Genomic DNA, 26,532 nt, shown 5'->3' with positions numbered 1-26,532 from the left:
AATTATATTTAATTGTGATTAATCTAAATGTATCCCACATTAATCTGATTAAACATTGAAATTGTTTGACAGCAATTATGTTGGATTTAACGGGCCCTTCAGCACATGGCACTGGCCCTCAAGAGATACGACTAATCTGAAAAGTCTTGAAAGTTTTGATGTTGAGGAAAAGCTTTTTTTTAATTTACTTATTCATTTTCCTGGGTAATTTTTGTAGAAATGGACTAAATGTTGTATTAAATCCCGTTCAAATTATGAAAATTACTGTAGCGGTAAAAGTGAGCACCTCAATATTTAAATTAGTCGAGCACTAAAGTGTTGACATCACAAGTGTGCTTTGCTTTTTCTTTAGCTTTTTTGTGGGATGTCACCACAGGAGTATATTGATGGCCACAGGAAAAAAAGTACGATGATGACCGTAGAACAGCAAGTGGAAAATCGTGATAAAGAGACAATTCTAAAACACATACACTGAGAGATTATTTCTGAACAGGTTTGAGGCACATAAATCATCTTAATTCCAAGGGGAGAATCTTGATCTTGGGCTGGAATTTTTCGCCTTGGCTTTGATGTTCCTCCAAGGGGTGACTATTTATACAGTCGCCACTTGTTGTCTGGAAAGTGCGAGGCAGTGTTGCTCTCCAGGTCCTCACTGTACACTGGCGTATAAACACAGTCGGCCTCAGAATGCTGCCCTCTTATCGACAGGAACCCAAAGTTCCTCCAGTGGAAATGTCTTTGTTCCCCTCTCGGCTGCCACACAATGACCGCGACTCTCTGGAGTCGTCTGAAGGCAGAGCAGCACACGACTTTGCTCATTCCGCACATAGCACAACCCCGGCGCTGACCTTGGCGACAAGCTATTAAAATTGTTTTCAACGTTATGTACAGTCACCTTGCTACGATGCTTGAATGCTTTTAAAAATCAAGCAGTCAACATATTCAGGAGCAGGTCTTTGCAGCATTGACAACATAGAGCAGAGGGGGTCCACAGAGGTAGTGCACGGGGCCCGTGACATTTTTGGCAGATTTGTTTTTACATATACTTTTTTATATTCCCCCCCCAATTTTGCCACAAATATAAATGTCTTTAAATACACATGAACATTGAGCCAATACAATGTCATGTAGTTGAACATGAATAAATAACGTATGACATGAATTTATTCATAATTATTTTACTTTAATGTAACATTTAAGATAGCTAGCCATTAGCACTCTAGTTGCCAGCTAGCGATTAGCACTCTTGTTTTCCAGTTGGCGATTAGCGCTCTAGTCGGCAGCTGGTGATAGGCGTATTGATTGTCAGCTAGCGATTAGCGTGTTAGTTGCGAGTGTAACCCGCCTGGTTCAGTCCCTGCTTTCTGTTCTGCCTTGGACTGGAACCCTGGTTGTTCGTATGAGAGGCAAGTGTGCTGACCATTGGGCTAGAAGCTTGAGCGGGCAGCACAGCAGCTAGCACGACCCTTTAAGTTGTCGGGGAGCGAGGTCTACTAACGTACACACTGGCTGACCCCTGTTAGACTCACCCCCTAAACCTCACTGTCATCCAGGTCCCGGCACTAATGTAACACGCCCGGTTCAGTCCCTGCTTTCTGTTCCGCCCGGGACACGAACCCTGGTCGTTTGTATGAGAGAGGAGTGTGCTAACCACCGGGCTAAAAGCCCAAGCTGCCACACTAGCAGCCAGCACTACCCTTGAAGTTGTTGCGGAACAAGGTTTACTAACATACAGCTGGCGCAGCCAGACTGGCTGGCCCGTGTTACATCAGCTAGCAATTAGCGTGCTAGTTGTCAGCTTGCTATCAATGACCTAGTTGTCAGCTAGCGATCAGCAAGCTAGTTGTCAGCCAGCAAATAGTGCGTCAGTTGCCAGTTAATGATTTTGCCCACGTTGCCAGCTAGCGACTAACATTACATACTCCGAGGTCACGTTGTTATGAGAAACACAATGTATCCTTTCAGTAGGGTAGGAGTTAAACTACGAAAAAAGCAAAGTCTGACATACCAATATGTGATTTTATGCATGCCAACAGAATTTTATGATCGACCGTATCGAAGGTAGCATTAAAATCAGAAGAGGCATCAGCATCTATAATTGGTAACAAATCGTTGGTCACTTTTGCAAGTATTCATTGAGCTGCCCTGCAAAAAAAATTCAAAAATTTTGGAGATAAAAGGGAGGTCGTTTAGCAGGAGGTTAGAGTCAAGGTTAGGTCTTTTAAGCAGAGGACAAATGACCGCTGTTTTGAATGCAAGGGAAACAGTACAAGAGAAGAGTGATAAGTTAGCGATATTTAATACTGATGGTAGAGCTACCAGGAGAAGTTCCTTGTTGAGTTAGCGATGCTACTGTGATGAGATTGGAGTAATAGTTTTAGCTAAGGCAAGAGCGTGTTGATAAGTGAGTAAACTATCACTCCATGCCAGAAGAAATACCTCTAATTTAGTTGCACGCCATTTGCGTTCCAGCTCTCTATACATGATTGTTTGAGCTTTGGTTTCTTCCAGGAAACAAGGGGTACCCCTCTCAGGGGCCTTTTTTAGTTTTAACGGTGCTATACTATCAATGGCCTTGCGGCATCAAAAAAGTCGTCGGTGAGGCTATCGATAGAGCCCACATAATTGAGGAACCGTGTCATTACCGAGGGCAGTAGGTCAGAGAGAGTCTTAGTCACAGGCTGCTAAAGCATTATTTTTTTGGACGTTGACAATTGGTAAGAACTTCAAATTTTATGAAGTAGTGATTGGACATTACTTTGTTGTATGGGAATACCAAAACTTAAAATGGCGGTAACACCCTGGACCAGGACTAGTTTGAACGTATTACTTTTGCCCTGTGTGGGTTCATAGGTCATTTGATTAACACCACAACTGTCAATCATAGTCTGGGTAGACCCTCCGAGCGTGGCATGACGGGGTATTCACGTGAATATTAAAATCGCTGATTTAAACTTAGACCTCCACTATTTGTAGATACCGTATTTTTCGGACTATAAGTCGCAGTTTTTTTCATAGTTTGGCCGGGCTCCAGTGCGATTTATGTTTTTTTCCTTCTTTATTATGCATTTTCGGCAGGTGCGACTTATACTCCGGTGCGACTTATACTCCGAAAAATACGGTAATTGACAGACAGTCGGCAGAGCTCAAGGCCTAAATATAAGATGTGTAGCGATGCCTCCATTTTTTTTCTTTTTACAAAGCTGTCCTCTGGAAAGTGGTGGGCATTAAATGGGGCAGGTTTGTCTACAGTAGCATGTGGTGAGTCAAAGGTGGTATCACGTCAATGAGGAATTAAGATTTTCCCGTTTGATGTGTTGAAAACCTGGAACTTCCAAATCAACCGTTGAAGCGCCTCCTCTGAAAGTGGAGCAAACAAGTGATTGAGATGATAGAATCTCATGTCTGGTGCTCCTAAACAGGCTCTATGGACATTGTTAATTTTGTAAGATCCTTAAAAGGCCAATTTTGCCCAAGTCACTGGGCTGATCTCAAACCAGGGTAAGATCCACTTACAAGAAGCAAGTGAATACATCACCTAAGGGTGAAACACCACATGTTCTTTTGATGGTTTTATTTGGATTCTTTGTAAAGGCTAAACTAAGGAAAAGCACTTTATCACTGTCCAAATACCTTTGTACCTAATTTCATTATCAGGAATTAGACACAGAAATGCACAGGCGTGGAGTTCAACGTAATGACTGGCCTCATGTCACCAGTCAGTCTTGAGCTCCATGCAGGACAAAATGCTGTTACAGCTGCCTTTTTCATGGTACCTTTAACCACATTACACTCCCCTCTCAAGTCCAGCTCCAATTTCTCTGTCGGACGGGACTGCTTTGTGACGAGGCCGTCTGTCTTTTAATGTTGTAAAAAACAACAACTGTTTGCTTCTCTCTTCAGCTACCGTTCTCTCCTGGGAAGAGGAACTCGGTCAGACAGTTGGTTGCAATTGGTCTAATCTTATCAAATGTTTATTTAGTGGTTTTATGGAAAACAACAAGGGAAGGCAGTAACTGAAACACAGTAAAAAGTACAGGATATCATAGACAAGTGTCGTTTAAACGGGCCTTGTGGATGATTAAGGGAACGTATCGTTGTTTTTCTAAGATTAATTATGTTGATAAGGAGTAGAGACTGCTTCACCACTGTAGGGAGAACCCATGAACTTCCTTTACAAGGTTGTGGACAATCAGCTATTCTCTCACGTCGTATCAAGATGTAGTTAGCCGTTCATTGGTGAGATTCCCACACTGTCTGCCGACTTTCCTGCCCGCTGATCAGATGCTAAATGCAATAATGTGGACGAGACCGTGTTGCATTTGAAGTATCCATTCACTCATCCTTTCATCTCTATTATTCCCACGGCCAACCGTGGGACTTTCCAAACCCTGCACACAGTTGGGATTCGCCCATTGTTAGATATAGGCTGCACCAGCCTTTACCAACGGTTTCTTTCTTGGTCAAACACACATTGACAAAATATTATTCACTCCTAAGAGACCTTATTCGAGAGAGTTGAATACTTCCGCTTCACTGTAGGTGTGAACGGAAACAAACACAACTCCGGTGACACTAAACCCACAGCAGACACCTGATAAAAAGCTTGAACGTGGCTCGGACACCAGCAGGCGTGGAGCCAAAGATAAATCCATGGCGACGCATTCACGATGAGGGCTGAGAGTGCTGAGAGGTGAAAGGCATGTGTGGAAAGGGGGCAGGCTCATGTCTTCAAATGAGGCCTCTTGGAGACTTCCTGTGTTTGTCAACTAGTCGGTAAATGATTCTGCAGTAGGCCTACTCCTAAGTGTTAGGATAAACCTGATATTTGTGTTTTGTGGTATGTTTAACTGCAGCATGCCGGTTTGTGGATGTTAGTAAAAGGTAACACCAGGTAACAAATTTTTTCATACAAGGAATAATTTTTTTTTTTTTATACTGACGAACAACATAACGGAAACATTAAAATAGACAACAAACTGTCAATTATTCATTTAAAGAGCAGAACTTTGTATGCTAACTACAACAATGTGAAGCATTTTTTGGAACAATTCAACGAACCCTTCAAAGCTATCGCTATCTCAGCAACATGGATGGATGCTAAAAAAGGAATGGATTTTGCCATGGGAGGATTCGAACTAAATTATATCAACAGAATCAACATAAACGGAGGGGGAGTAGCTGTGTATGTGATGAAGAACCTGAACTACACAGTGGTAAAAAAATATGTCACTAACTATTAATAATATCTTAGAATGTATAACCATTGAAATATGTCATGAAAAAAGCAAAACGTACTGATCAGTTGTGTATACATATAGATCACCGAAGTCAAACATTGATACATTTGAGAACTGGATTAAGGCAACTTTTACTGAAATCAGTCAAAAAATAACCTCCTTATGTGGAGACTTCAACATTGACCCCTTGAAGCCTAACAAACAAAAGCCTATAGATCAGAGGTCCCCAACCACTGATTTAAATTAAATCAACATAAAAAACACAATATATACATTATATATCAATATAGATCAATACAGTCTGCAGGGATACAGTCCGTAAGCACACATGATTGTATTTCTTTATGACAAAAAATAAATAAATAAATACCATAGCCCCCCCCATTTTCAAGCGTTGACCGGTCCGCAGCTACAAAAAGGTTGGGGACCACTACTATAGATGACTTTATTGACACAATGTACAGCCTGAGTTTATATCCTAAAATCAGAAGGCCAATCAGCATCGCAGGACACAGTGCCACATTTACTAATAATATTTTTACCAATGATTATGATAACAATACCACAAGTGGCCTGCTAATATCCGACATCAGTGATCATCTGCCAGTTTTCATAAAGAAGTGGAACATTGATGACAAAAGACTTTTCGAAGAATATGTACAGAACAAAGTATGACAACTTTCAAAAGTGATCTGAGAAAACAGAGTTGGGACAATGTCTACAGTGAAAATTATGTAGATGATGCATTAGGTATTTTTTTAACACCTTCGAGATGCTTTATGAAAAACGCTGTCCATTGAAACAACTTAGTAAGAAGCAAAAGAAAAATAATCAACCATGAATGACAAAAGGACTGAAAAATGCTTGCAAAAAGAATGCGTTATTTTGAATATTTATAACACAAAGATCTACAGAAGCAGAAAACAAGTACAAAACGTATAAGAACAAGCTAACTGGCATACTATGGACGTGTAGAAAAGAATAGTACAGTCAATTATTGAACCAGAACAAAAACAATATGAGAGCAACATGGGGCATCCTAAATAGCATGATTAAAATAGTGCTAAAAAGGACTATCCTAAATACTTCTTAGATGGAAAAATTAAAAATTACAATATGAACGAAGTAGTTGAAAGCTGCAATAAGTACTTTGTGAACATTGGACCAAATCTGGAGGAAAAGATTCCAGATCCCGAGTCAGTTGAGGACTTGAATGACGCTATAGATCAGGCATGGGCATTCTGCGGCCCGCGGGCCACATCCGGCCCTTTGTGCGTCCCTGTCCGGCCCGCGTGAGGCCAATCATAAATTACAAAATAAATTTAAAAAAGTATCTATGTCGAGTGTGCAATACAACGGTGCTGCTTTTGTTTTGAAAAGCGTTATTTGTATTACTTCCGTGTGGACGTATGCACGTGCGTGATTGTGAGTGAATGTGAACAGCTGCAATCACAAATTACAAAATAAAGTTGAAAAAACATCTATGTCGTGTGCGCAATACAACGGTGATGCTTTTATTTTGAAAAGTGTTATTTATGGGCGTATGTTTGTGTGAGTGAAGGTGCACAGCGACAAGTGATGCACGGTTTACACCCGAGACGCTTAAAAGAGAAAAGTTGATGACGAATGGCGTGTTTTCAACAAGACGTGGACTGCCAAGCAACGTTCCCTCTAAGGTGCGCGCCTGCGCAATTGCGCACTGCTCAAGCATCCTCTGAGCACAGCAAATATATGCCGCGCACCAAATCAAACCCATCTGAATTCTAAACAAAATAAATACATTTATTCTGTGTAATTTTGCAATGCAACTCTGAGTGACAGTAACAACAAGCGGCCCTAACGGTGTTCGTCAACACCGTTCAATTGAACACCGTTCAATTATTGTAACGTCTATCGAGATGCTTCGAGGCCAGGAATTATATCGATCACTTTATTGAGCAAAACTGTTTATATACGGCCATAACCACACCAAAAACATGAGTAAAAAACTTATCTCGAAAAACTAGTCATTTTCTGTCGTACAAACCAGGCCAAAACCAATTTGTCCTCTGTCACCAACACGCATACCACTAAACCACTGGTGCCTTTATGGCCACACAAAAAGTCGGACAACTCAAACACCACACAAAGTTACGCTATGACTCCTCAGTCATACGTGTGCTTATTTTACTGTCATTTATTATTAATGTTAATTTATTGATATTAATCATGGAATGCTGTTACTAGAGAAAGTTACAGGAATGCACACTTCATCCTATGCTTACATTTCATTGTGCAACATGAGGATGTTTAAGGGGAACTAAATGTGATCTCTGAAAGGGGTACAATTTATTTCCAAAGCAGTGCTTTTGGTATAAAGTTAAGTTAGGTTAAATGAAAGTATTATTATTATTATTAATTATTATTATTATTATTATTTATCTTACGGTATATATCAAAAATAATATTGAGCAAAATGTAATTGAAATATTGTCGATGTGGCCCTCCAGCAGTGCTCGGGTTGCTCATGCGGCCCCCGGTAAAAATGAATTGCCCACCCCTGCTATAGATAGAAACCCCAACTCTTTGTTCCTCGAAGGAGTGACAAAAGAGGAAATAATCAATATTGTGAAAGAAGGTAAATTGAAGACCTCAACTGATTGTAACGACATTGGTATGGAAATGAAAAAAAAAGATTATTGAAGAGATTTCATAAGCTTTTACATATATCAGCAACCTATCATTTCATCCATTTTCTACCGCTTGTCCCTTTCTGGATCGCGGGGAGTGCTGGAGCCTATCTCAGGCAAATTCCCAGATAAAATGAGCAAAAGTTGTACCAATTTTTTTAAGACTGGTGACAAACACCAGTTTTCAGGGGGAGCATGTCCCAAATTCCAAGCTGCTGTTTTGAGGCATGTTAAAAAAAATAATGCACTTTGTGACTTCAATAATAAATATGGCAGTGCCATGTTGGCATTTTTTTCCATAACTTGAGTGGATTTATTTTGGAAAACCTTGTTACATTGTTTAATGCATCCAGCGGGGCATCACAACAAAATTAGGCATAATAATGTGTTAATTCCACGACTGTATATATCGGTATCGGTTGATATCGGAATCGGTAATTCAGAGTTGGACAATATCGGAATATCGGATATCGGCAAAAAAGCCATTATCGGACGTCTCTAAAATGAATTATTTGAAAAACAGAACAGAACAGTTGCCGTCTGACTCAAAAACTAGAAAATAAATAATTATTCTTAAAAAAAAATAAAAAAAATAAAATAGATTTTTGGTTCATGGAGAATGACATAACTGACTGATGGCCATTTCCTGCTTCATGGAGTTTGACTAAAAAGGTACAATATTTTTTTTAATTCTGGGGTGGTGGGAACAGTTCAACTGTGACTCAAACTAAAAATGAAAGGATTCCTCCATTTATATATATATATATATATAAATTTAAAAAAAAGTGCTGTGTTTTTTTTCTTCAAACGACACTTTTGTTTGTCATGTGTTAGCTAGCAGGCTACTTCCTGGTTCATGTTGAATAACATAACACTCACTGATGGCCACTTCCTGCTTTGTGGAGGATGACCGAAATGCTATTTTTCCTTCTGTGGTGGGTGGAACATTTCCATTGTAACTTATACTAAACAAGAAAGAATAATTCCTCCAAAAAAGTACATCTTTTTTTATTTGAAACACTACATTTTTGTTTGTCTGTCCCTATGTTAGCTGTTAGCTGGCTAGCTCCTGGGTCATGCAGGATCACAACAGGTAACAGGCCATTTTTCATTCTGACATGCGTTTCACAAAGAAACAATTTAAATTAATACATTTTTTAAGGTTTAAAAAAAAAAAAAACATGAAGCAATGCATAGGCCTTTTTATTTGCATGTATGTCTGTATATTAGCCAGCAGGCTACTTCCTGGTTGAATGGGAACTACATCATTGACTGAAAGCCACTTCCTGTTTCCTGCTGCTTTTTTAAATTTTTTTATTTTTTACAAAGAGATTTAACTTCCATCCATCCATCCATGTTCTCTCCGTGACTGTGTGGGTTCCCTCCGGGTACTCCGGCTTCCTCACACCTCCAAAGACATGCACCTGGGGATAGGTTGATTTAACTTAATGCCTTTTATTCACGCGCACACACACACACACACACACACACACACACACACACACACACACACACACACACACACACACTAGTATACCGATGTTATTATTTTTTAAATGTTGTAAAGGCCATAGTATTCTATTGTCTTACGTGTGAAAAAGGATCCTGTGATAGATTGGACTGCAAAGCAGTTAGTACAATTTAATAGTTGGTTACCTTGTAACTAATTAGACCTCAAAGAAAAGGAAAAATAAGGTTTCTGTTTTTCCGTATGTTAGCTAGCAGGCTGGTTCATGAAGAATGACATAACGATGGCCGGTGGCCACTTCCTGTTTCAGGGAGGATGATCAAAGGTAATGGGATAATAGGCCTATCATTTTTCCTTCTGGGATGGGTGGAAGAGTTCCATTGTGTCTCAAACTAAAAATGAAAGTAGGATTCCTCCAAAAAAGTTTTTTTTCTTCAATTTTTGTTTGTTTGTGTTAGCTGGCAGGCTACTTCCTGGTTCCTGGAGAATGAAATAACATTGACCAATGGCCACTACATGGAGGATCACCAAAATGCAATTTTTCATTCTGTGGTGAGTGAAACAATTCCATTCTGACTCAAACAAAAGTTTTTATTTTTTTTAAATTTGAAACCCCCACATTTTTTTTTGTCTGTCCCTATGTTATGTAGCAGTCTACTTCCTCATGGAGGATCTCAACAGGTAACAGACAATTTTTCATTCTGGCACGTGTTACACAAATAAACCACTATGATAACTATTTTTAAAGTAAAAAAAAAAAAAAAAAAAAAAGGCCTTTTGCATGTGTGTCTGTATGTTAGCACAGTCACAGTGTTAGGTGGTTTGGTCAATTTTGAATATTCCTGATGCCAACCGAAGTAAAAAAAACAAAACACCTGGCAGACGTAATAAATCCTGTGTTGAAAGGTTTTATGTTGTTACCTATACTCCTTTCCTCAGTGCCTGTTTTGACCCTTGCCTATTGATTTTTCTCTGCAAAAGGAAGGAGTCAATACAGCGATCTGCATGGCTGCTGCTGCAAAGAAGGTCAGTAAGTTTACAGTCAAACTGGGGTAAGGTTTCTACTCTCACACACGAAACAAAGGAAGAAGGCTACAAACAATATTTTACTAGACTACAACACTATGTATCTGTAGGCTTTGTTGAGGAAAGTGGCGCAGTGGGAGAGTGGCCGTGCGCAACCCGAGGGTCCCTGGTTCAATCCCCACCTAGTACCAACCTCGTCATGTTCGTTGTGTCCTGAGCAAGACACTTCACCCTTGCTCCTGATGGGTGCTGGTTAGCGCCTTGCATGGCAGCTCCCTCCATCAGTGTGTGAATGTGTGTGTGAATGGGTAAATGTGGAAGTAGTGTCAAAGCGCTTTGAGTACCTTGAAGGTAGAAAAGCGCTATACAAGTACAACCCATTAATTGATTTTGCTGTCACATGTAGAATGAATGCATGACTTAACATGTTGCTTGGTTATTAGATTATTCCATTAGAGGGCTGATATTGTGACCTTGCTGACTGGACATTATTGCTAATGTTAGTATCTAAGCAGATACACATTAAAAACATTAAAAGGCTCACATCCATACAATATATGCTAAACTATTGGAAAAAAACCCCCATTGTTATTAGCTTTTGTGTTATGGTCACAAAACAAATAGTTGTTAGTGTTATATTAAATATAGTTCATTAATAAGAAATTCATTTTATTTCCAGTACATGTCAAAGGCCCCAAAAATGGCCACACTTTGGACACAAATGGGTGGGAATGGCTAACGAATTTGGTACTCTTATAGGCACCGACCGAAATTTGTTGGTACTACTGGGCATCGATTTATGTAAACTCAAACGGTGCCATTTTCAATACCTTTTGTTGCCCGTGACTTCACGTCCAATTGCAGACTCAAACATATGGCGGGCAAACAATCACTTAAGAGAGGGGTTAGTGCTTAGTCAATTTTCATGTCAACAAAGCAAGTGATGATAAACACTTGAAAGTACAGTAAGACTCCACTTTTCAAAATGTGCTAGCTCAATGCTAATTTACATTGGGTTTTCCGTAGACATGCTACTGATTAGCATTAGCGATTTTACATGGAAAGGTTAACATATCCAAATTTGGTTAAGAAAACTACAACTAAGGCCATGTTCTCACTGCAAATCAATTCAGATTTTTTTTGCCTATAACTGACCTGTATCAGATATTTTCATGTCAGTTTGAACAGTGCAATTCTGAATTTTTGATATCCGACCCAGGCCTCTTTTGTATGTGGATATAAATCAATCATGTATGTGATACATCCTCAATGTGAGCGCTGTCGCGCTCAGGACGCATTCATCTGACCAGAACGTCATCAAAAAGCGATAAGCCAAAATAGACTGTTACAAAATAAAGCAGCAGAAAACGGGTGAAAATATGTTTTATGAACTCACTTAAGAGATTTACTACTCCTGTCTCTGACTGCTTGCCCACAAACAGACATCAAAGCAAAATATCCCGTAAAACTGCCAGAGCCAAAAGAGTTGTCCTCTTCCCTCTTGATTTTCTACGCACAATAATTCAATTTTGTAAATGTTGACTTTGATTGCACAAAATCCTTGAAATTGCCACAAATGGGCCATTACTGGGACGACTAGGGGGGAAGCCATGTTTAATTCCGTAAACATTGCCACCGAAAAAGGATGCACGTTACAATCAAACATATGGTGTGTAATAAATGTAATACTTAGAGGACAAAAACTTCTTAGGGCAAGATTGAGCTTAATGGCAAAGACTACTCCCTGACCAAAGAACACACTGTAGCCTATGCACGACTGCCATCTAACGTCTTTGAATTGCAACTGCAAGCAAAGTCTACTATATAATATTTGCAAATGAGAAAGTGTAAGAAATGGAGATTCAACAACCGGTCAGCATAGTTATCAATGTCAGCTCACTGTTTAATGTTAAATCAATCAATGTCAATCAATGTTTATTTATATAGCCCTAAATCACAAGTGTCTCAAAGGGCTTCACAAGCCACAACGACATCCTCGGTACAAAGCCCACATAAGGGCAAGGAAAAACTCACCCCAGTGGGACGTCGATGTGAATGACTATGAGAAACCTTGGAGAGGACCCGCATATGTGGGTAACCCCCCCCCCCCCCTCTAGGGGAGACCGAATGCAATGGATGTCGAGTGGGTCTGACATAAATAAATGGAAAAAATTAGATCATATCAAACAATTTAACACATGAACACATAAGTATAGAACATTTTAACTGTTGATTACTGGTATCGATTTCCAGGTACCCCTTCCTACCCCTGGGATAAAGAGAAAAACACAATAATGTATTTATTTTACTATATATTAGAGTGCAGAATTTTTCCAATGCCAAATAATTTAAAAATAATGACGTACAACCCTGGCCTCGATTAAAGTGGACTATAACAGCAAAACATGCCTTTTATTCTGCTCTTCACCAAACGTAATAGCCTACTGGGCATGTGCCACCCCTCCTTGTTGCTTAATCCTGCTTAACAAAGCAAGAACACACGGACACATCTTGTCACCCTGATGCTTCTCAACTTGGTGGAGGTAGCAAAAGTAATGAAGAACAAGGATCGGAGGCACATGAGTTACTGTAAATGTTCTGCAACTAAGATTTTTTTTTTGCCTCTCCTGGATGGTTTGAGTTGCTTAGCAACCAGCATCACTTGTGCGTTTAGTCTGGGACAACCTCTTCAGGTCAAACAAAAGAGCAAATCAATCAGTGTGAACACAAACTGGACATGCAAGCAAAAGTTAATGATGTGCAATTGATGCATCATTAGATACATACAACACTAATGTGTGGATACTGATGTCAGCATTTAGATGTCTATTTATAATCTGCAGCATCAGATTTCATTGACAGTACAGTACACTTGCTGTGTGCTTGCTACACTTGATAACACTGCCCCCTACTGTTAGAATACAACCCTGCAGTCTTTGTCAATCTCCCTCATCAGGGTCAGAGGTCAAAAGATTTGGATGGGGGGGTTAGCTAAAAAGGACTCATCGAAATGGAAGACAGTTCAATGGGTCCAGCATTATATGTCAGCCAGTGTTTCTGGGAATATACCCTCAACGCAAACATTAAACACACTCATTAAAATAATTGCGTCTAATGGGACTGCGGGGCGGCTTAATGATTAGCTGTGACCCCATGTTAAAGCACAACAAGCTATCCCATCAATGGAGTGTTCAACATTCCAGGCTTTTATTCCGTCGCACAAAGGGAACCTTTTTGCGGCTATAAATCAGCAGCCGCCGTCAAAGCCTGTAACACTGGTGCACAATATATGTTTGTGTCGCTAGCCACAGCCAGGCTGGCCACTTTAGCATCTCGCTGGTTGGTGACCTAAGTGCGAAGACTTTTAAGGTACTCTTGTGTTAACCATCACATTAAGCATGGCCAGAGGTTAACCATTAACCAGCACTTATGAACCTCACGTTTGCATTCTTCATCATTATAAATCAAACCTGTTAAGCCTTGATGAATATTTTTTTCTCTTTAAACCGAATAGAAGTGAAATGTAGTCACAATTCAATGAACTTGTGCACCTGCAGCTCAGACTCCGAGGGGTTTAAATGCACACAGCAGGCCCAGTCTTTAGGCCAAATGTGTCGCCCTGCTGAGCGCAAGTTGTAATCACAACGGGCAGGTGGTAAAAGCAGCGGTACACACACATCACACACAAGGATTTATGGCCCAGCTGGTGTCGGGATCACACTGGGAAGCGACATACACACACTTAGTAGCTGCAAATACTAATGTTTAACTTCATGAGCTTGTGGCTTATAGTGCAAAAACATGCATTTAATAACAAAAACACTGGCAGCGTTGTAATGACTTGCTCAATATAATAAGATGCAACGCTTTTACAAAGATAATGATGTTTAACTGACACTTTTAGCGGGTGTGGTTTTGTTAAACGGCATTGCATAATACTGAACTGTTTATTTTATGGCTACACTGAAAACAATACATATTGGTATGTGGTCACACTGTTAAACCTCCAAAAATTATTTCATTATGCACTCAATGTTATGTAATGTACCTGATATACAACAGCAACTTCCCAATAGGCGTATCTGACTTCCACTTATTGTAGCTAATGAGTGTGGAAACAAACCACAGAGCCTGTAAGTGATCCGTAAAATAATGAATGTGCATAATGATGACTGAAATGGAGGCAAACAGCAGCAGATGGGAAAGGAGTGCATCCACTATGGGGGCAGTGAGAGGTTCAATTTGGGCAAGGAGGGAGGACTCGTGGGGGGGAGGGGGGTGGTGTCTGGTGATGGAGTGCTGTCGTTTCCATCAGCCTCATTAGTTAATTATATTGTCAGGGATCCCATTAGTGTCTTACAGTTCACTGAACTCCTCCCATTGTATCAACATCTAACCGTGTGTGTGTTTGTGTGTGTGGTTGATTTAAATTACAGCATTGGAGCAATCCCATCAAAAAGTATATTTTTTTTCTACCTTTAGATATAATGTGTAAAATGATTATATGCCTAAAATTCCTTTAAAAATGGTTATCTCAATCGATATTAACCCAGCAGTCGTCTAAACCGACTAACACGTATGCGTGTGTTTGAGGGGAAATGCAATTGTCTGTCTTCATGATTTACGGTATATAGCCCGGAAGCAGTATTAAAGTATATATATATACTAGAGATGCGCGGTTTGCGGGCACAACCGCGGAGTCCGCGGATTATCCGCGGATCGGGCGGATGAAATTAAGAAAAATTAGATTTTATCCGCGGGTTGGGTCGGGTCGGGCGATTGAAATTAAAACAAATTAGATTTTAAATAGATTCAGGCGGGTGGCAGTTAAACCAATTCGGAAATATATATACATAGTTAAATGTTGTTACCCACATACGAAAAACGAGCAGGCACCTGCTGCATATGCCACAACAGAAGAAAAAAAAAGAAAAGAGATGGACACTTTTACGGAGCGGAGAAGGGACGCCTCGCCGGGGTCCGGGACCGAGGCCCCTTCCCCCGAGAGGGCCCCACCGGGAGCGTAGCTGAGGCGATCCGCGAGAAGGGCCCGACGCACGTCCAGGGTCACCACCGCGCCCACCGGACCGACACCCCGCCTCGTCCGCCTTCGCCGCGGCCGGCGTCACGCGCAGCAGGTAAGCAGCTTACCTGCCCGCCACCCCCGTGGCCGGGGGCTCGTAACAGGGGTCACTCCGCGCGCTCCGCCCGCGCAGCTTACCTGCCCGCCACCCCTGTTGCCGGGGGCACGTAACAGGGGTCACTCCGCGCGCAGTGCGCTCACGAAAGGGGTGGGGCTCACCCTGGTTGATATAGGGAGCAGGACGGTGGCCATGGAAGTCGGAACCCGCTAAGGAGTGTGTAACAACCCACCTGCCGAATCAACTAGCCCTGAAAATGGATGGCGCTGGAGCGTCGGGCCCATACCCGGCCGTCGCCGGCAGCGAGACGCGCTTGGAGGTGCGATCAGCGCGGCTCCCATATGATTGCGCACTGGTGTGCGTCTGGGTCGTGACAGCGTGGCACGCGAAAGTCTGTGCTGCATTGGATCAGTCTCCTTTCTTTAACAGGCAAAAGCTTTATAACCTCACCATACCTGCCAACTTTTGAAATCAGAAAAACCTAGTAGCCAGGGTCCAAGGGCCGCAGGCCCCGGTAGGTCCAGGACAAAGTCCTGGTGGAGGGTTCAGGGCTTCGCCCCCCGACGCAAAATGATTATTAGCATTCAGACAGGTTAAAATGTTGCTAAAACCATCACTTTTCTATCAGTCACAGTGACTTTTCAAAACAAAAATATTACAACAAAAATCATATGGGTTGATTGGCATGTTTATTCTGTAAGCTAACTTCAATAGTTTGAAATTATTTTGACAGTTAATGCCAGTTATCCTGTCAACCTTTCACAAGACTTCAATTTGTTAATTGAAAGTATAAACAGTATAAACACTTTTTACAGTAAACAAATGGTAAAACAGTACTAAACAATTCCATTAAAAAAAAAATTGGTGTCATTAACTTTCTGTCCAAGCTTGTATAATCTACTGCCTTGTTCAATTGTAAAAAATATTCTGTGCCTAAAATTCACATTTCTATCACAATTATCATACTGTAAACATGGTAAGCTAACTTCATTAAAATTAATAGTCCTGTCAATAGCATGGAATTACAATTCAAATGTAGTTTTTTTGTAAGCCTTTCAAAAGAATTCAAAATATGAAAAATTAATGAAAATTAATTTAAGCCATCAGACACTTGAAAAGTGGCACATCACATCTCTAATGTAATCATTTTAACTTTTCAACAGAAATAGCACTGCAAAAATATTAAGGACATACTTCTGTATTTTGGTAGTTATGCTGTCAACATTTAACAAGATTTCTTCAACTTGGACTTGAAAGCATAAATAGTATAAACACTTTTAACAGTATGTCGTGCTGTGAAATACAGCCGACAGGATTGCGCACCAAACACGAAGCAAGGCCAAAGTGCATGCATGGTGCAGGAGAACAAAGGACTTCTTTCATTTAAGGTTTGTGATAAACCATCAAACTCATTCGTTAAAAGGACTCTATAGTAATATAAAGCGAATTTTTCTGGACATTATCATGCAAGAAAAGTTTATTTTTGGGACCGCGATCACCGCGTAATGATTTTTAAAGGTTGCATTACAAACATTTAACTGTCCCATGTGATCAGCCAGTGCGATTGGAATTCCATGCTCAATTATTGCCTCCGTAAATAAAACTTCGGCATTTATCACATCCAAAGAATCTGTTTGGGCGACGAAAAACGTTGAAAGTTTTCCACTTGTATCGCTAGCAACGGCATTAGACTTGTGTTTTTTTGTCCCAACGTGGTCTTTTACATCGCTAATTCCTCCGTGTCCGATCGAAAAATCTTGTCTGCACAAGGTGCAATTTGCGTAGTTTTCACCCTTTTTTTTTTTTTAATTAATGAAAAACCGTATTTTTTATCACTGCAACCGTAACCCGGAATAGGTTGATGAAAACCGTACGAATTACGGGAAAACCGGAGTAGTTGGCAGGTATGCCTCACTAATGCCTTGCATCGTCTATATTAGATATATAACAACGGGCGGGTGCGGGCGGATGGCGGGCGGGTGCAGTTCTGATCAAACGTTACATCGGGTGGATGGCGGATGGTTGACGACTTTCTGATGCGGTTGCGGATGAAATAATTGCCGATCCGCGCATCTCTAATATATACAGCACAGTCGTGGCCAAAAGTGTGTGGAGGGACCAGATCAGGGGTTTAAATAACTCTCCCGGTTCTGCAATTTTATGAAGACATTTGTGTTACACAGTATATTGGATAAAACACAATTTGTACACAGAGCAATTCAAAGTGGTTTACAGAAAACTGCAAAAATAAAAAAAATCACAAATATAATCATAATTCAATGTAAAATGAGTGTAGATCAGGGATGCTCAAAGTGGGGACCAAAGGGTGGCGACCAAATTTAATACATCTACATACTGACCTCTTTCAAGCTGTACAATCATTAATTGGCATGTCCGTAAGGCTACACTGTAAAGAAAAAAAATTCCGTAGATTATACAGTAAAAACATGGCAGCTCAGTCACTAGAATTTTAACATAGAAACAACAGTGGTAGAGTTTTTCAATTTACAGTAATTTGGTGTAAAAACACCGTACATTTTACAGTCAAATTCAGGTGACTGAGCAGCCAATATTTTTTTTTTCTACTGGTTAAGTTACCATCTATTTAACCTAACAATCTCTACTACCTATTACTTATACATTATATAGCAGTATGAGGTTAAAGTCCTCATTAGTGTTGCTGTTGCATGGTAAGAATTGTTGTTTTGCCCACAGACCATTGGGACAAAAAATTTGGGCTGCCCTGGTGTAGATGAAATACTTTCAGTTGTCCTATGCACAATTAAATGTGTTTTCAGCCTTTATTTGAACATTGCCAAAATTGTGGCCTGTCTCACATCTTCTGCAAGACTATTCCAGATATTAATAACACAAAAACCCAGCCTCACCCTGTTTGGTCCTGACTCTGGGCACCTGAGGTTCTGAGAGCCCGAGATGGTTCATATGGTTCTAACATGTCATAGATGTAATTTGGCACAAGACCGTGAAAAGACTTGTACACAAGCACAAGCACGCAGTGCTGTGACCTAAGCATTGGATTAATATTGTTCTAGTCAGGACTCAAGCAGCAGCATTCTGGATGTACTGCAGCTCCTTTACAGCTTGTTTAGAGAGCCCAGTGAGTAGTCTAACCTGCTGAAGACAGCGACACAGATTAGTCTTGTAAGTCTGTTTTGGACACTATTGCTTTGATTGGGGCAATGTTTTTAAGTGGTCAAAAATGAAGTAAAAAAGTTACTGAAACGCACAATTTAAGTCACCCTCAATATTGTGGGGCTGTGTATATTGCTTCAGGACTGTACCATTAGAGTATATTGTAAATCATTATTTGAGACATTTGTATTGCCCTCTCAAACACACACGTTTCTGTTGGTTGTTGGAGAGACGATGTTACCGATGGTGGCACCCATTTTGAAAGGTATTTCAGGCATACAGTCGTCTCTCACCACATCGTGCTTCAAATATTTATATCGAGTATTTTTGGGTACATCTTTTTATTTATATGTGTTTATATTTATATGATAAAACATGTTGGTCCTAAATTAACCATTTTCAAGCATAAAAATGCTAAATAAAAATAATATATAATAAATAATAAAAATACAAATTTTTATATAAATAAAAATATCAAAGTATTGGCCAGTAAAGGGCAACACACCAATCAGAGCGCGCTGTAAAGTATCGTGGCCACTGATTGGCTCAGCATTACTATATTGATTAAAAGCGTGTAAAGTTGACTAAAGTATGTTTTTTTCATGTCTAAAGGGCTCCCATAACGTATTTATAAGGTTGTAAATGGATTTCTGGCTATGAAAATATTTGATTTATTATTAAATTCAATAAATATTTGACTTATAATTGATTTCTTTTTCACAGAAATTCATTTGTCGCTGTCATGTTCCAAAATAACGATATATCCATCCATCCATCCATTTTCTTCCGCTTATCCGAGGTCGGGTCGCGGGGGCAGCAGCCTAAGCAGGGAAGCCCAGACTTCCCTCTCCCCAGCCACTTCGTCCAGCTCTTCCTGTGGGACCCCGAGGCGTTCCCAGGCCAGCCGGGAGACATAGTCTTCCCAACGTGTCCTGGGTCTTCCCCGCGGCCTCCTACCGGTCGGACGTGCCCTAAACACCTCCCTAGGGAGGCGTTCGGGTGGCATCCTGACCAGATGCCTGAACCACCTCATCTGGCTCCTCTCGATGTGGAGGAGCAGCGGCTTTACTTTGAGCTCCTCCCGGATGGCAGAGCTTCTCACCCTATCTCTAAGGGAGAGCCCCGCCACCTGGCGGAGGAAACTCATTTCAGCCGCTTGTACCCGTGATCTTGTCCTTTCGGTCATAACCCAAAGCTCATGACCATAATTGAGGATGGGAACGTAGATCAACCGGTAAATTGAGAGCTTTGCCTTCCGGCTCAGCTCCTTCTTCACCACAACGGATCGATACAGCGTCCGCATTACTGAAGACGCCGATCCACCTGTTGATCTCACGATGCACTCTTCCCTCACTCGTGAACAAGACTCCGAGGTACTTGAACTCCTCCACTTGGGGCAAGATCTCCTCCCCAACCCGGAGATGGCACTCCACCCTTTTCCGGGCGAGAACCATGGACTCGGACTTGGAGGTGCTGATTCTCATCCCAGTCGCTTCACACTCGGCTGCGAACCGATCCAGCAAGAGCTGAAGATCCTGGCCAGATGAAGCCATCAGGACCACATCATCTGCAAAAAGCAGAGACCTAATCCTGCAGCCACCAAACCAGATCCCCTCAACGCCTTGACTGCGCCTAGAAATTCTGTCCATAAAAGTTATGAACAGAATCGGTGACAAAGGGCAGCCTTGGCGGAGTCCAACCCTCACTGGAAACGTGTCCGACTTACTGCCGGCAATGCGGACCAAGCTCTGGCACTGAGCATACAGGGAGCGGACTGCCACAATCAGACAGTCCGATACCCCATACTCCCTGAGCACTCCCCACAGGACTTCCCGAGGGACACGGTCGAATGCCTTCTCCAAGTCCACAAAACACATGTAGACTGGTTGGGCAAACTCCCATGCACCCTCAAGGACCCTGCCGAGAGTATAGAGCTGGTCCACAGTTCCACGACCAGGACGAAAACCACACTGTTCCTCCTGAATCCGAGGTTCGACTATCCGGCGTAGCCTCCTCTCCAGTACACCTGAATAGACCTTACCGGGAAGGCTGAGGAGTGTGATCCCACGATAGTTAGAACACACCCTCCGGTTCCCCTTCTTAAAGAGAGGAACCACCACCCCGGTCTGCCAATCCAGTGGTACCGCCCCCGATGTCCACGCGATGCTGCAGAGTCTTGTCAACCAAGACAGCCCCACAGCATCCAGAGCCTTAAGGAACTCCGGGCGGATCTCATCCACCCGGCCTTGCCACCGAGGAGCTTTTTAACTACCTCAGCAACCTCAGCCCCAGAAATAGGAGAGCCCACCACAGACTCCCCAGGCACTGCTTCCTCATAGGAAGACGTGTTGGTGGGATTGAGGAGGTCTTCGAAGTATTCCCTCCACCGATCCACAACATCCGCAGTCGAGGTCAGCAGAACACCATCCTCGCCATACACGGTGTTGATAGTGCACTGTTTCCCCTTCCTGAGGCGGCGGATGGTGGTCCAGAATTGCTTCGAAGCCGTCCGGAAGTCGTTTTCCATGGCCTCACCGAACTCCTCCCATGTCCGAGTTTTTGCCTCTGCGACCGCTGAAGCCGCACACCGCTTGGCCTGTCGGTACTTGTCCACTGCCTCAGGAGTCCTATGAGCCAAAAGAACCCGATAGGACTCCTTCTTCAGCTTGACGGCATCCCTCACCGCCGGTGTCCACCAACGGGTTCTAGGATTACCGCCACGACAAGCACCAACTACCTTGCGGCCACAGCTCCAATCAGCCGCCTCGACAATAGAGGCGCGGAACATGGTCCATTCGGACTCAATGTCCAGCACCTCCCTCGTGACATGTTCAAAGTTCTTCCGGAGGTGGGAATTGAAACTCTCTCTGACAGGAGACTCTGCTAGACGTTCCCAGCAAACCCTCACAATGCGTTTGGGCCTGCCAGGTCTGTCCGGCATCCTCCCCCACCATCGCAGCCAACTCACCACCAGGTGGTGATCGGTAGAAAGCTCCGCCCCTCTCTTCGCCCCTCTCTTCACCCTGTCCAAAACATGAGGCCGCAAATCCGATGACACAACTACAAAGTCGATCATGGAACTGCGGCCTCGTGTGTCCTGGTGCCAAGTGCACATATGGACACCCTTATGTTTGAACATGGTGTTCGTTATGGACAATCTGTGACGGGCACAAAAGTCCAATAACAAAACACCGGTTGGGTTCAGATCCGGGCAGCCATTCTTCCCAATCACGCCTCTCCAGGTTTCACTGTCGCTGCCAACATGAGCATTGAAGTCCCCCAGTAGAACGAGGGAATCACCCGGGGGAGCACTCTCAAGTACTCCCTCGAGTGAATCCAAAAAGGGTGGGTACTCTGACCTGCGGTTTGGCGCGTAAGCGCAAACCACAGTCAGGACCCTTTACCCCACCCGAAGGCGGAGGGAAGCTACCCTCTCGTCCACCGGGTTGAACTCCAACGTACAGGCTCTGAGCCGGGGGTAAACAAGAATTGCAACCCCAGCCCGTCGCCTCTCACTGCCGGCAACGCCAGAGTGGAAGAGAGTCCAGCCCCTCTCGAAAGAACTGGTTCCAGAGCCCTTGCTGTGCGTCGAAGTGAGTCCGACTATATCTAGCCGGAACTTCTCCACCTCGCGCACTAGCTCAGGCTCCTTCCCCCCCAGCGAGGTGACGTTCCACGTCCCAACAGCTAGCTTCTGTAGCCGAGGATCGGACCGCCAAGTGCCCTGCCTTCGGCTGCCGCCCAGCTCACATCGCACCCGACCTCTATGACCCCTGCTATGGGTGGTGAGCCCTTTGGAGGGGGGACCCACGTTGCCTCTTCGGGCTGTGCCCGGCCGGGCCCCATGGGGACAGGCCCGGCCACCAGGCGCTCGCCATCGTGCCCCACCTCCGGGCCTGGCTCCAGAGGGGGGCCCCGGTGACCCGCGTCCGGGCGAGGGAAATCTGGGTTCCTTGTCAGTGTTATTCATAGAGATCTTCGAGCTGCTCTTTGTCTGATCCCTCACCTAGGACCAGTTTGCCTTGGGAGACCCTACCAGGGGACATAAAGCCCCCGGACAACATAGCTCCTAGGATCATTGGGACACGCAAACTCCTCTACCACGTTAAGGTGGCAGCTCAGAGAGGAGAAAATAATAATTGTTCCAAAATAACGATATATATATATATATATATATATATATATATATATACCGTCTGATTTTCGGAAAGTATTGACAAGTAATGCCCTTTAATGCCGATCACAAACTGCAATCATCTGTGACTGACAAGCGGCTCGCAGCTAATTATGTGCCTCTATACACAGTGGGAAGCCGCTCCCCTAAACTAATAATCACATTCATTGTGGGACATAAACTACAATTCTTAGTATCTTAAGTATCATTGTAAAGTATCGTTATAACTGGAGGATGATGCTTAAAATATCAAGCAGGCATGCACATAGCTCTTCTTGCGTATGAGGTAGCTATGCAGTTTGGTTCAGGCGTTGCAGCCAGCTCAATATTTCAGGGTTGGGGTTCAGCAAGTCATTGATTGTGTCCTCTGCGGGGCATAACGTGGGGCATTCTGGGAGTATGTGGTGCGCGTCTGCTCAGTGGGGCCTTCCATGCAGGCTGCTGATTGGCGCAACCCCCAGCGATACTTGTTGGAAATTTAACGGCCAACTTCAGTTCGTAGCCGGTTTATAGTAACCCATTGTCTGCAAGGCAGGTTTGCACCTGGAGGCAACGATGTGTTAGGGCTAGGGATGATGTTTGATAAGAAATTATCGAGTTCGAGCCCATTATCGAATCCTCTTATTGAACCGATTCCTTATCGATTCTCTTATCAAATCCAGATAGGTTGTTTTATATGGAAAAAACCCCACAATATTTGGTTTAACAAAAGATCACTTTTATCTTATGAGAATAAAATACAATAAAATAAATAAATATTGACTGTTGTTACCCCCCTAAAAAAATAATATAAAATAAATAATAATTGACTGTTGTTACCCAAAGTATATTAAGTGGGATTTTTCAGAAAATCAAATATATACAGTAACACAAAAACAACCTGTCTCTGTGATCACCATAGGTGTATAAATAATAATATAGTATTAAATAAAGTCAGTCCCTTGGGCACGAAACTGAAAATAATACAGCTCTCCAAAAAGTGCACTTCTGCTGCTTTTGGAACATCCTTCTGGGGTCCATCAGTGTGGCCTCCTCCAGGAAGACTAGGGTGTCTGTTATTAAGTCTTTAGCATTAGTATGTGGAATTAAATGATGGAATGGAATAAGTAATGAAGTTAAACATTGTACTGATATGATCCACTTTAAAAGGTTGTTCAAATGAATAGTGCTTACAAAGTACAAAGAAGAATTATGAGAAATACTTTCAACCTTATTGAAAATAAGATATTCTTCATCTCAGTATATTAATAATGACTGAATTAATTAATTACATGTTACAAAACTGTTGTATATACTAATTCACAGATGTTATTTTATTATAAAAAGGTCAGTAAATGATGTATATATTTGTAAACGCTCTGAATTGGGAAAGTGGTAGGATTAAATAAGCTTTACTTCTAACTACTCCTTTTCGGACATGATGTAAAGTTAAATGATATGAAACTGATGTGTTATGCTGTGAGTGTGTTCATGTACGAAATAAACTAAAGAAAGAAAGAAAGCACTAGTTTATTAGACAGACCTACAATCTCTGGAGTGGTGTAGGCTACAAGATAACGTTAACGTTATCAGACACATACAAAAAGGCTAACGTTAACGTTATCAGACACATACAAAAAGGCTAACATTAACGTTACCGTTAGCCACTGATGCTTAGGTAACGTTAGTCTACCTAACATTACTGCAGTTCTCGTTGACATAAGAGGTAACGTTATTTTAGCCTAAAGGCTACGAGTGAGCAGATATGGAAATTAACCGGCAACAGTTAACGTTAGTTACTCACCAGCACTATCACTGGAATTGGCGCTGCAGGTTGAAGCAGAGGAAGAGGGGTTTGCTTTGTCATCTCTGTCGCTGCTTCTCCACGACACCTTTCTCTAACCTTCAGGTTATGTACGGCCTGAACATGTTTCATCATGCTTGTTGTACTCCCCCCCCCCCCCCCCCCCCCTTACATGAGAGCGAAGCCTGGCAATAATTGCAGATAGCCGTTTCCTCGTCGTATTTTTTTGTAAATGAAGCCATGCCTTGAGGTGTTTTTTTCCAGGCCATTGTTGTTGCTGCTTCTGTATCTGCCGCCTAATGACTGAGCTACGTCATTTCCTGGGACGTGTCACAGGGCATTTCCTGTGGGACGGGATTCGTTCCCAGGGATTTGAATAAAGAACCAACTCTTTTTGTTTACTATAGTGGCCTCGATAACGGGACCTGGTTCTCAAAAAGGGATTCGATTATTTTTTATTTTTCCCCTCCCTCACGGGGGGAACTCGACAGGGTGGTTGCTGGTTGTTCCATCTCCATCGTTGGGGTCCCTGCGGGTGGGGTGGGTGGTTCCCTTGGCCCCGTGCTGGGCGGTCCTGCGGCGGTCGGCTTGGGTGGGGTGGCGGGCCGCGCCGTGCTCTCCGGGGGTGGGGGTGGGCTCGTGGGGGCCCGGTTGCTGGTGGGGCGGGGGCGGTCTTCCCGTCCGGTTGCGGGGATTCTCTGGGGCCCCCGGGCGGGGCGTCCCGCCTTTCTGCCCGTGTGGGGTGTGGTCTCTCGCTGGCTTGAGGTCTGGCTGTCCCCTGCGTCTCTCGTGCCTTGTCCTCTGCCGGGTGCGTCTGTCTGCGGCCTGCTGTTGGCTCTTACGGGCGGCCCGGTGGGCCAGGCTCTGGGGTTCCTGTCGCTGGCCGGCCTGGCTGCGTGGGGCCGGTGGTCCCTGGTTCCCTGGGAACCACACCTGCTGTTTGTGGGTTGGGCTCTATGGGTGGCTGGAGCCGTACTCCCACACACACTGGGAGTCAAATATATTGTACATACAAACACACATATACTCACATACATACCGTTATTCATACATACATACATACATAAATACCTACGCTCCCACATACATACACAAATACAGTACTGTGGAGGACCCTTGCTTCCGGGTGAGTTCTCAGGACCATCAACGGACGACATCGTCGTGAGCAGGGTTAGACTTCTTTATTTTTCAATACAAGAAAGTCTTTTGCTGGCCGCTTTTCAGCTCCGGCTCCACCTGCTGCACGATCCGCTTCCCGCTTTTCAGCCGGCCGCGTCTTCGTCGTCTCGCTCTCGCTGTGTACTGTGCGTCTGGCTCTCCGCCTCCCTTCTCGTCTCTCGGCTGTCACGCTTTTATACACAGACAGATCATCTGATTGTGCCCAGCTGCCCGACCCACGACGCGGGTCCGCAGGCCACGCCTCCTCGCCGCCATCTTGGAGCGGGCCCCGGTGTCGGACCGCCGGCCCCGCCTCTCCACAAGTACATACCTACATACTCAAAGTTCGTACATCCACACGCACATTCACTGTACACACATACACATACTGTACATATACATTCACTGTACAAACATACATATACACATGCTGCACATATACATTCACTGTACAAACATACATATACACATTCTGTACATATACATTCACTGTACAAACATACATATATACATACTGTCCATATACATTCACTGTACAAACATACATATACCCATTCTGTACATATACAAGTACATATGCATACATACACTCATGCACATAATCACGTTTCATCAAACATATATTAACGTTGTTGCTCTAGGGGAAACTGGGTAACACATGGCACACTGACAAAGCTTAACCTATTGTTACTATAACAATCTACAAGGTTAATATAGGTT

General features: G+C 43.0%; 1 long non-coding RNA gene across 1 annotated transcript in view; it reads left to right on the top strand.

Moving 5' to 3' along the window:
* Positions 1–26,532, top strand: part of LOC140679845 (uncharacterized) — a 67,271-nt gene that overhangs the window by 30,830 nt on the left and 9,909 nt on the right. The window contains exons 2-4 of the long non-coding RNA XR_012051179.1: positions 9,836–9,929; positions 10,028–10,058; positions 10,359–10,403. This is a non-coding gene — a long non-coding RNA (uncharacterized lncRNA). The remainder of the gene's footprint in view (positions 1–9,835; positions 9,930–10,027; positions 10,059–10,358; positions 10,404–26,532) is intronic.

The sequence above is a fragment of the Nerophis lumbriciformis genome, linkage group LG26 (assembly GCF_033978685.3).
Source record: "Nerophis lumbriciformis linkage group LG26, RoL_Nlum_v2.1, whole genome shotgun sequence".
NCBI classification, from domain to species: Eukaryota; Metazoa; Chordata; class Actinopteri; order Syngnathiformes; family Syngnathidae; genus Nerophis; species Nerophis lumbriciformis.
The sequence above is the reverse complement of the archived record's forward strand: the minus strand, read 5'-3'. Positions and strand labels throughout refer to the sequence as shown.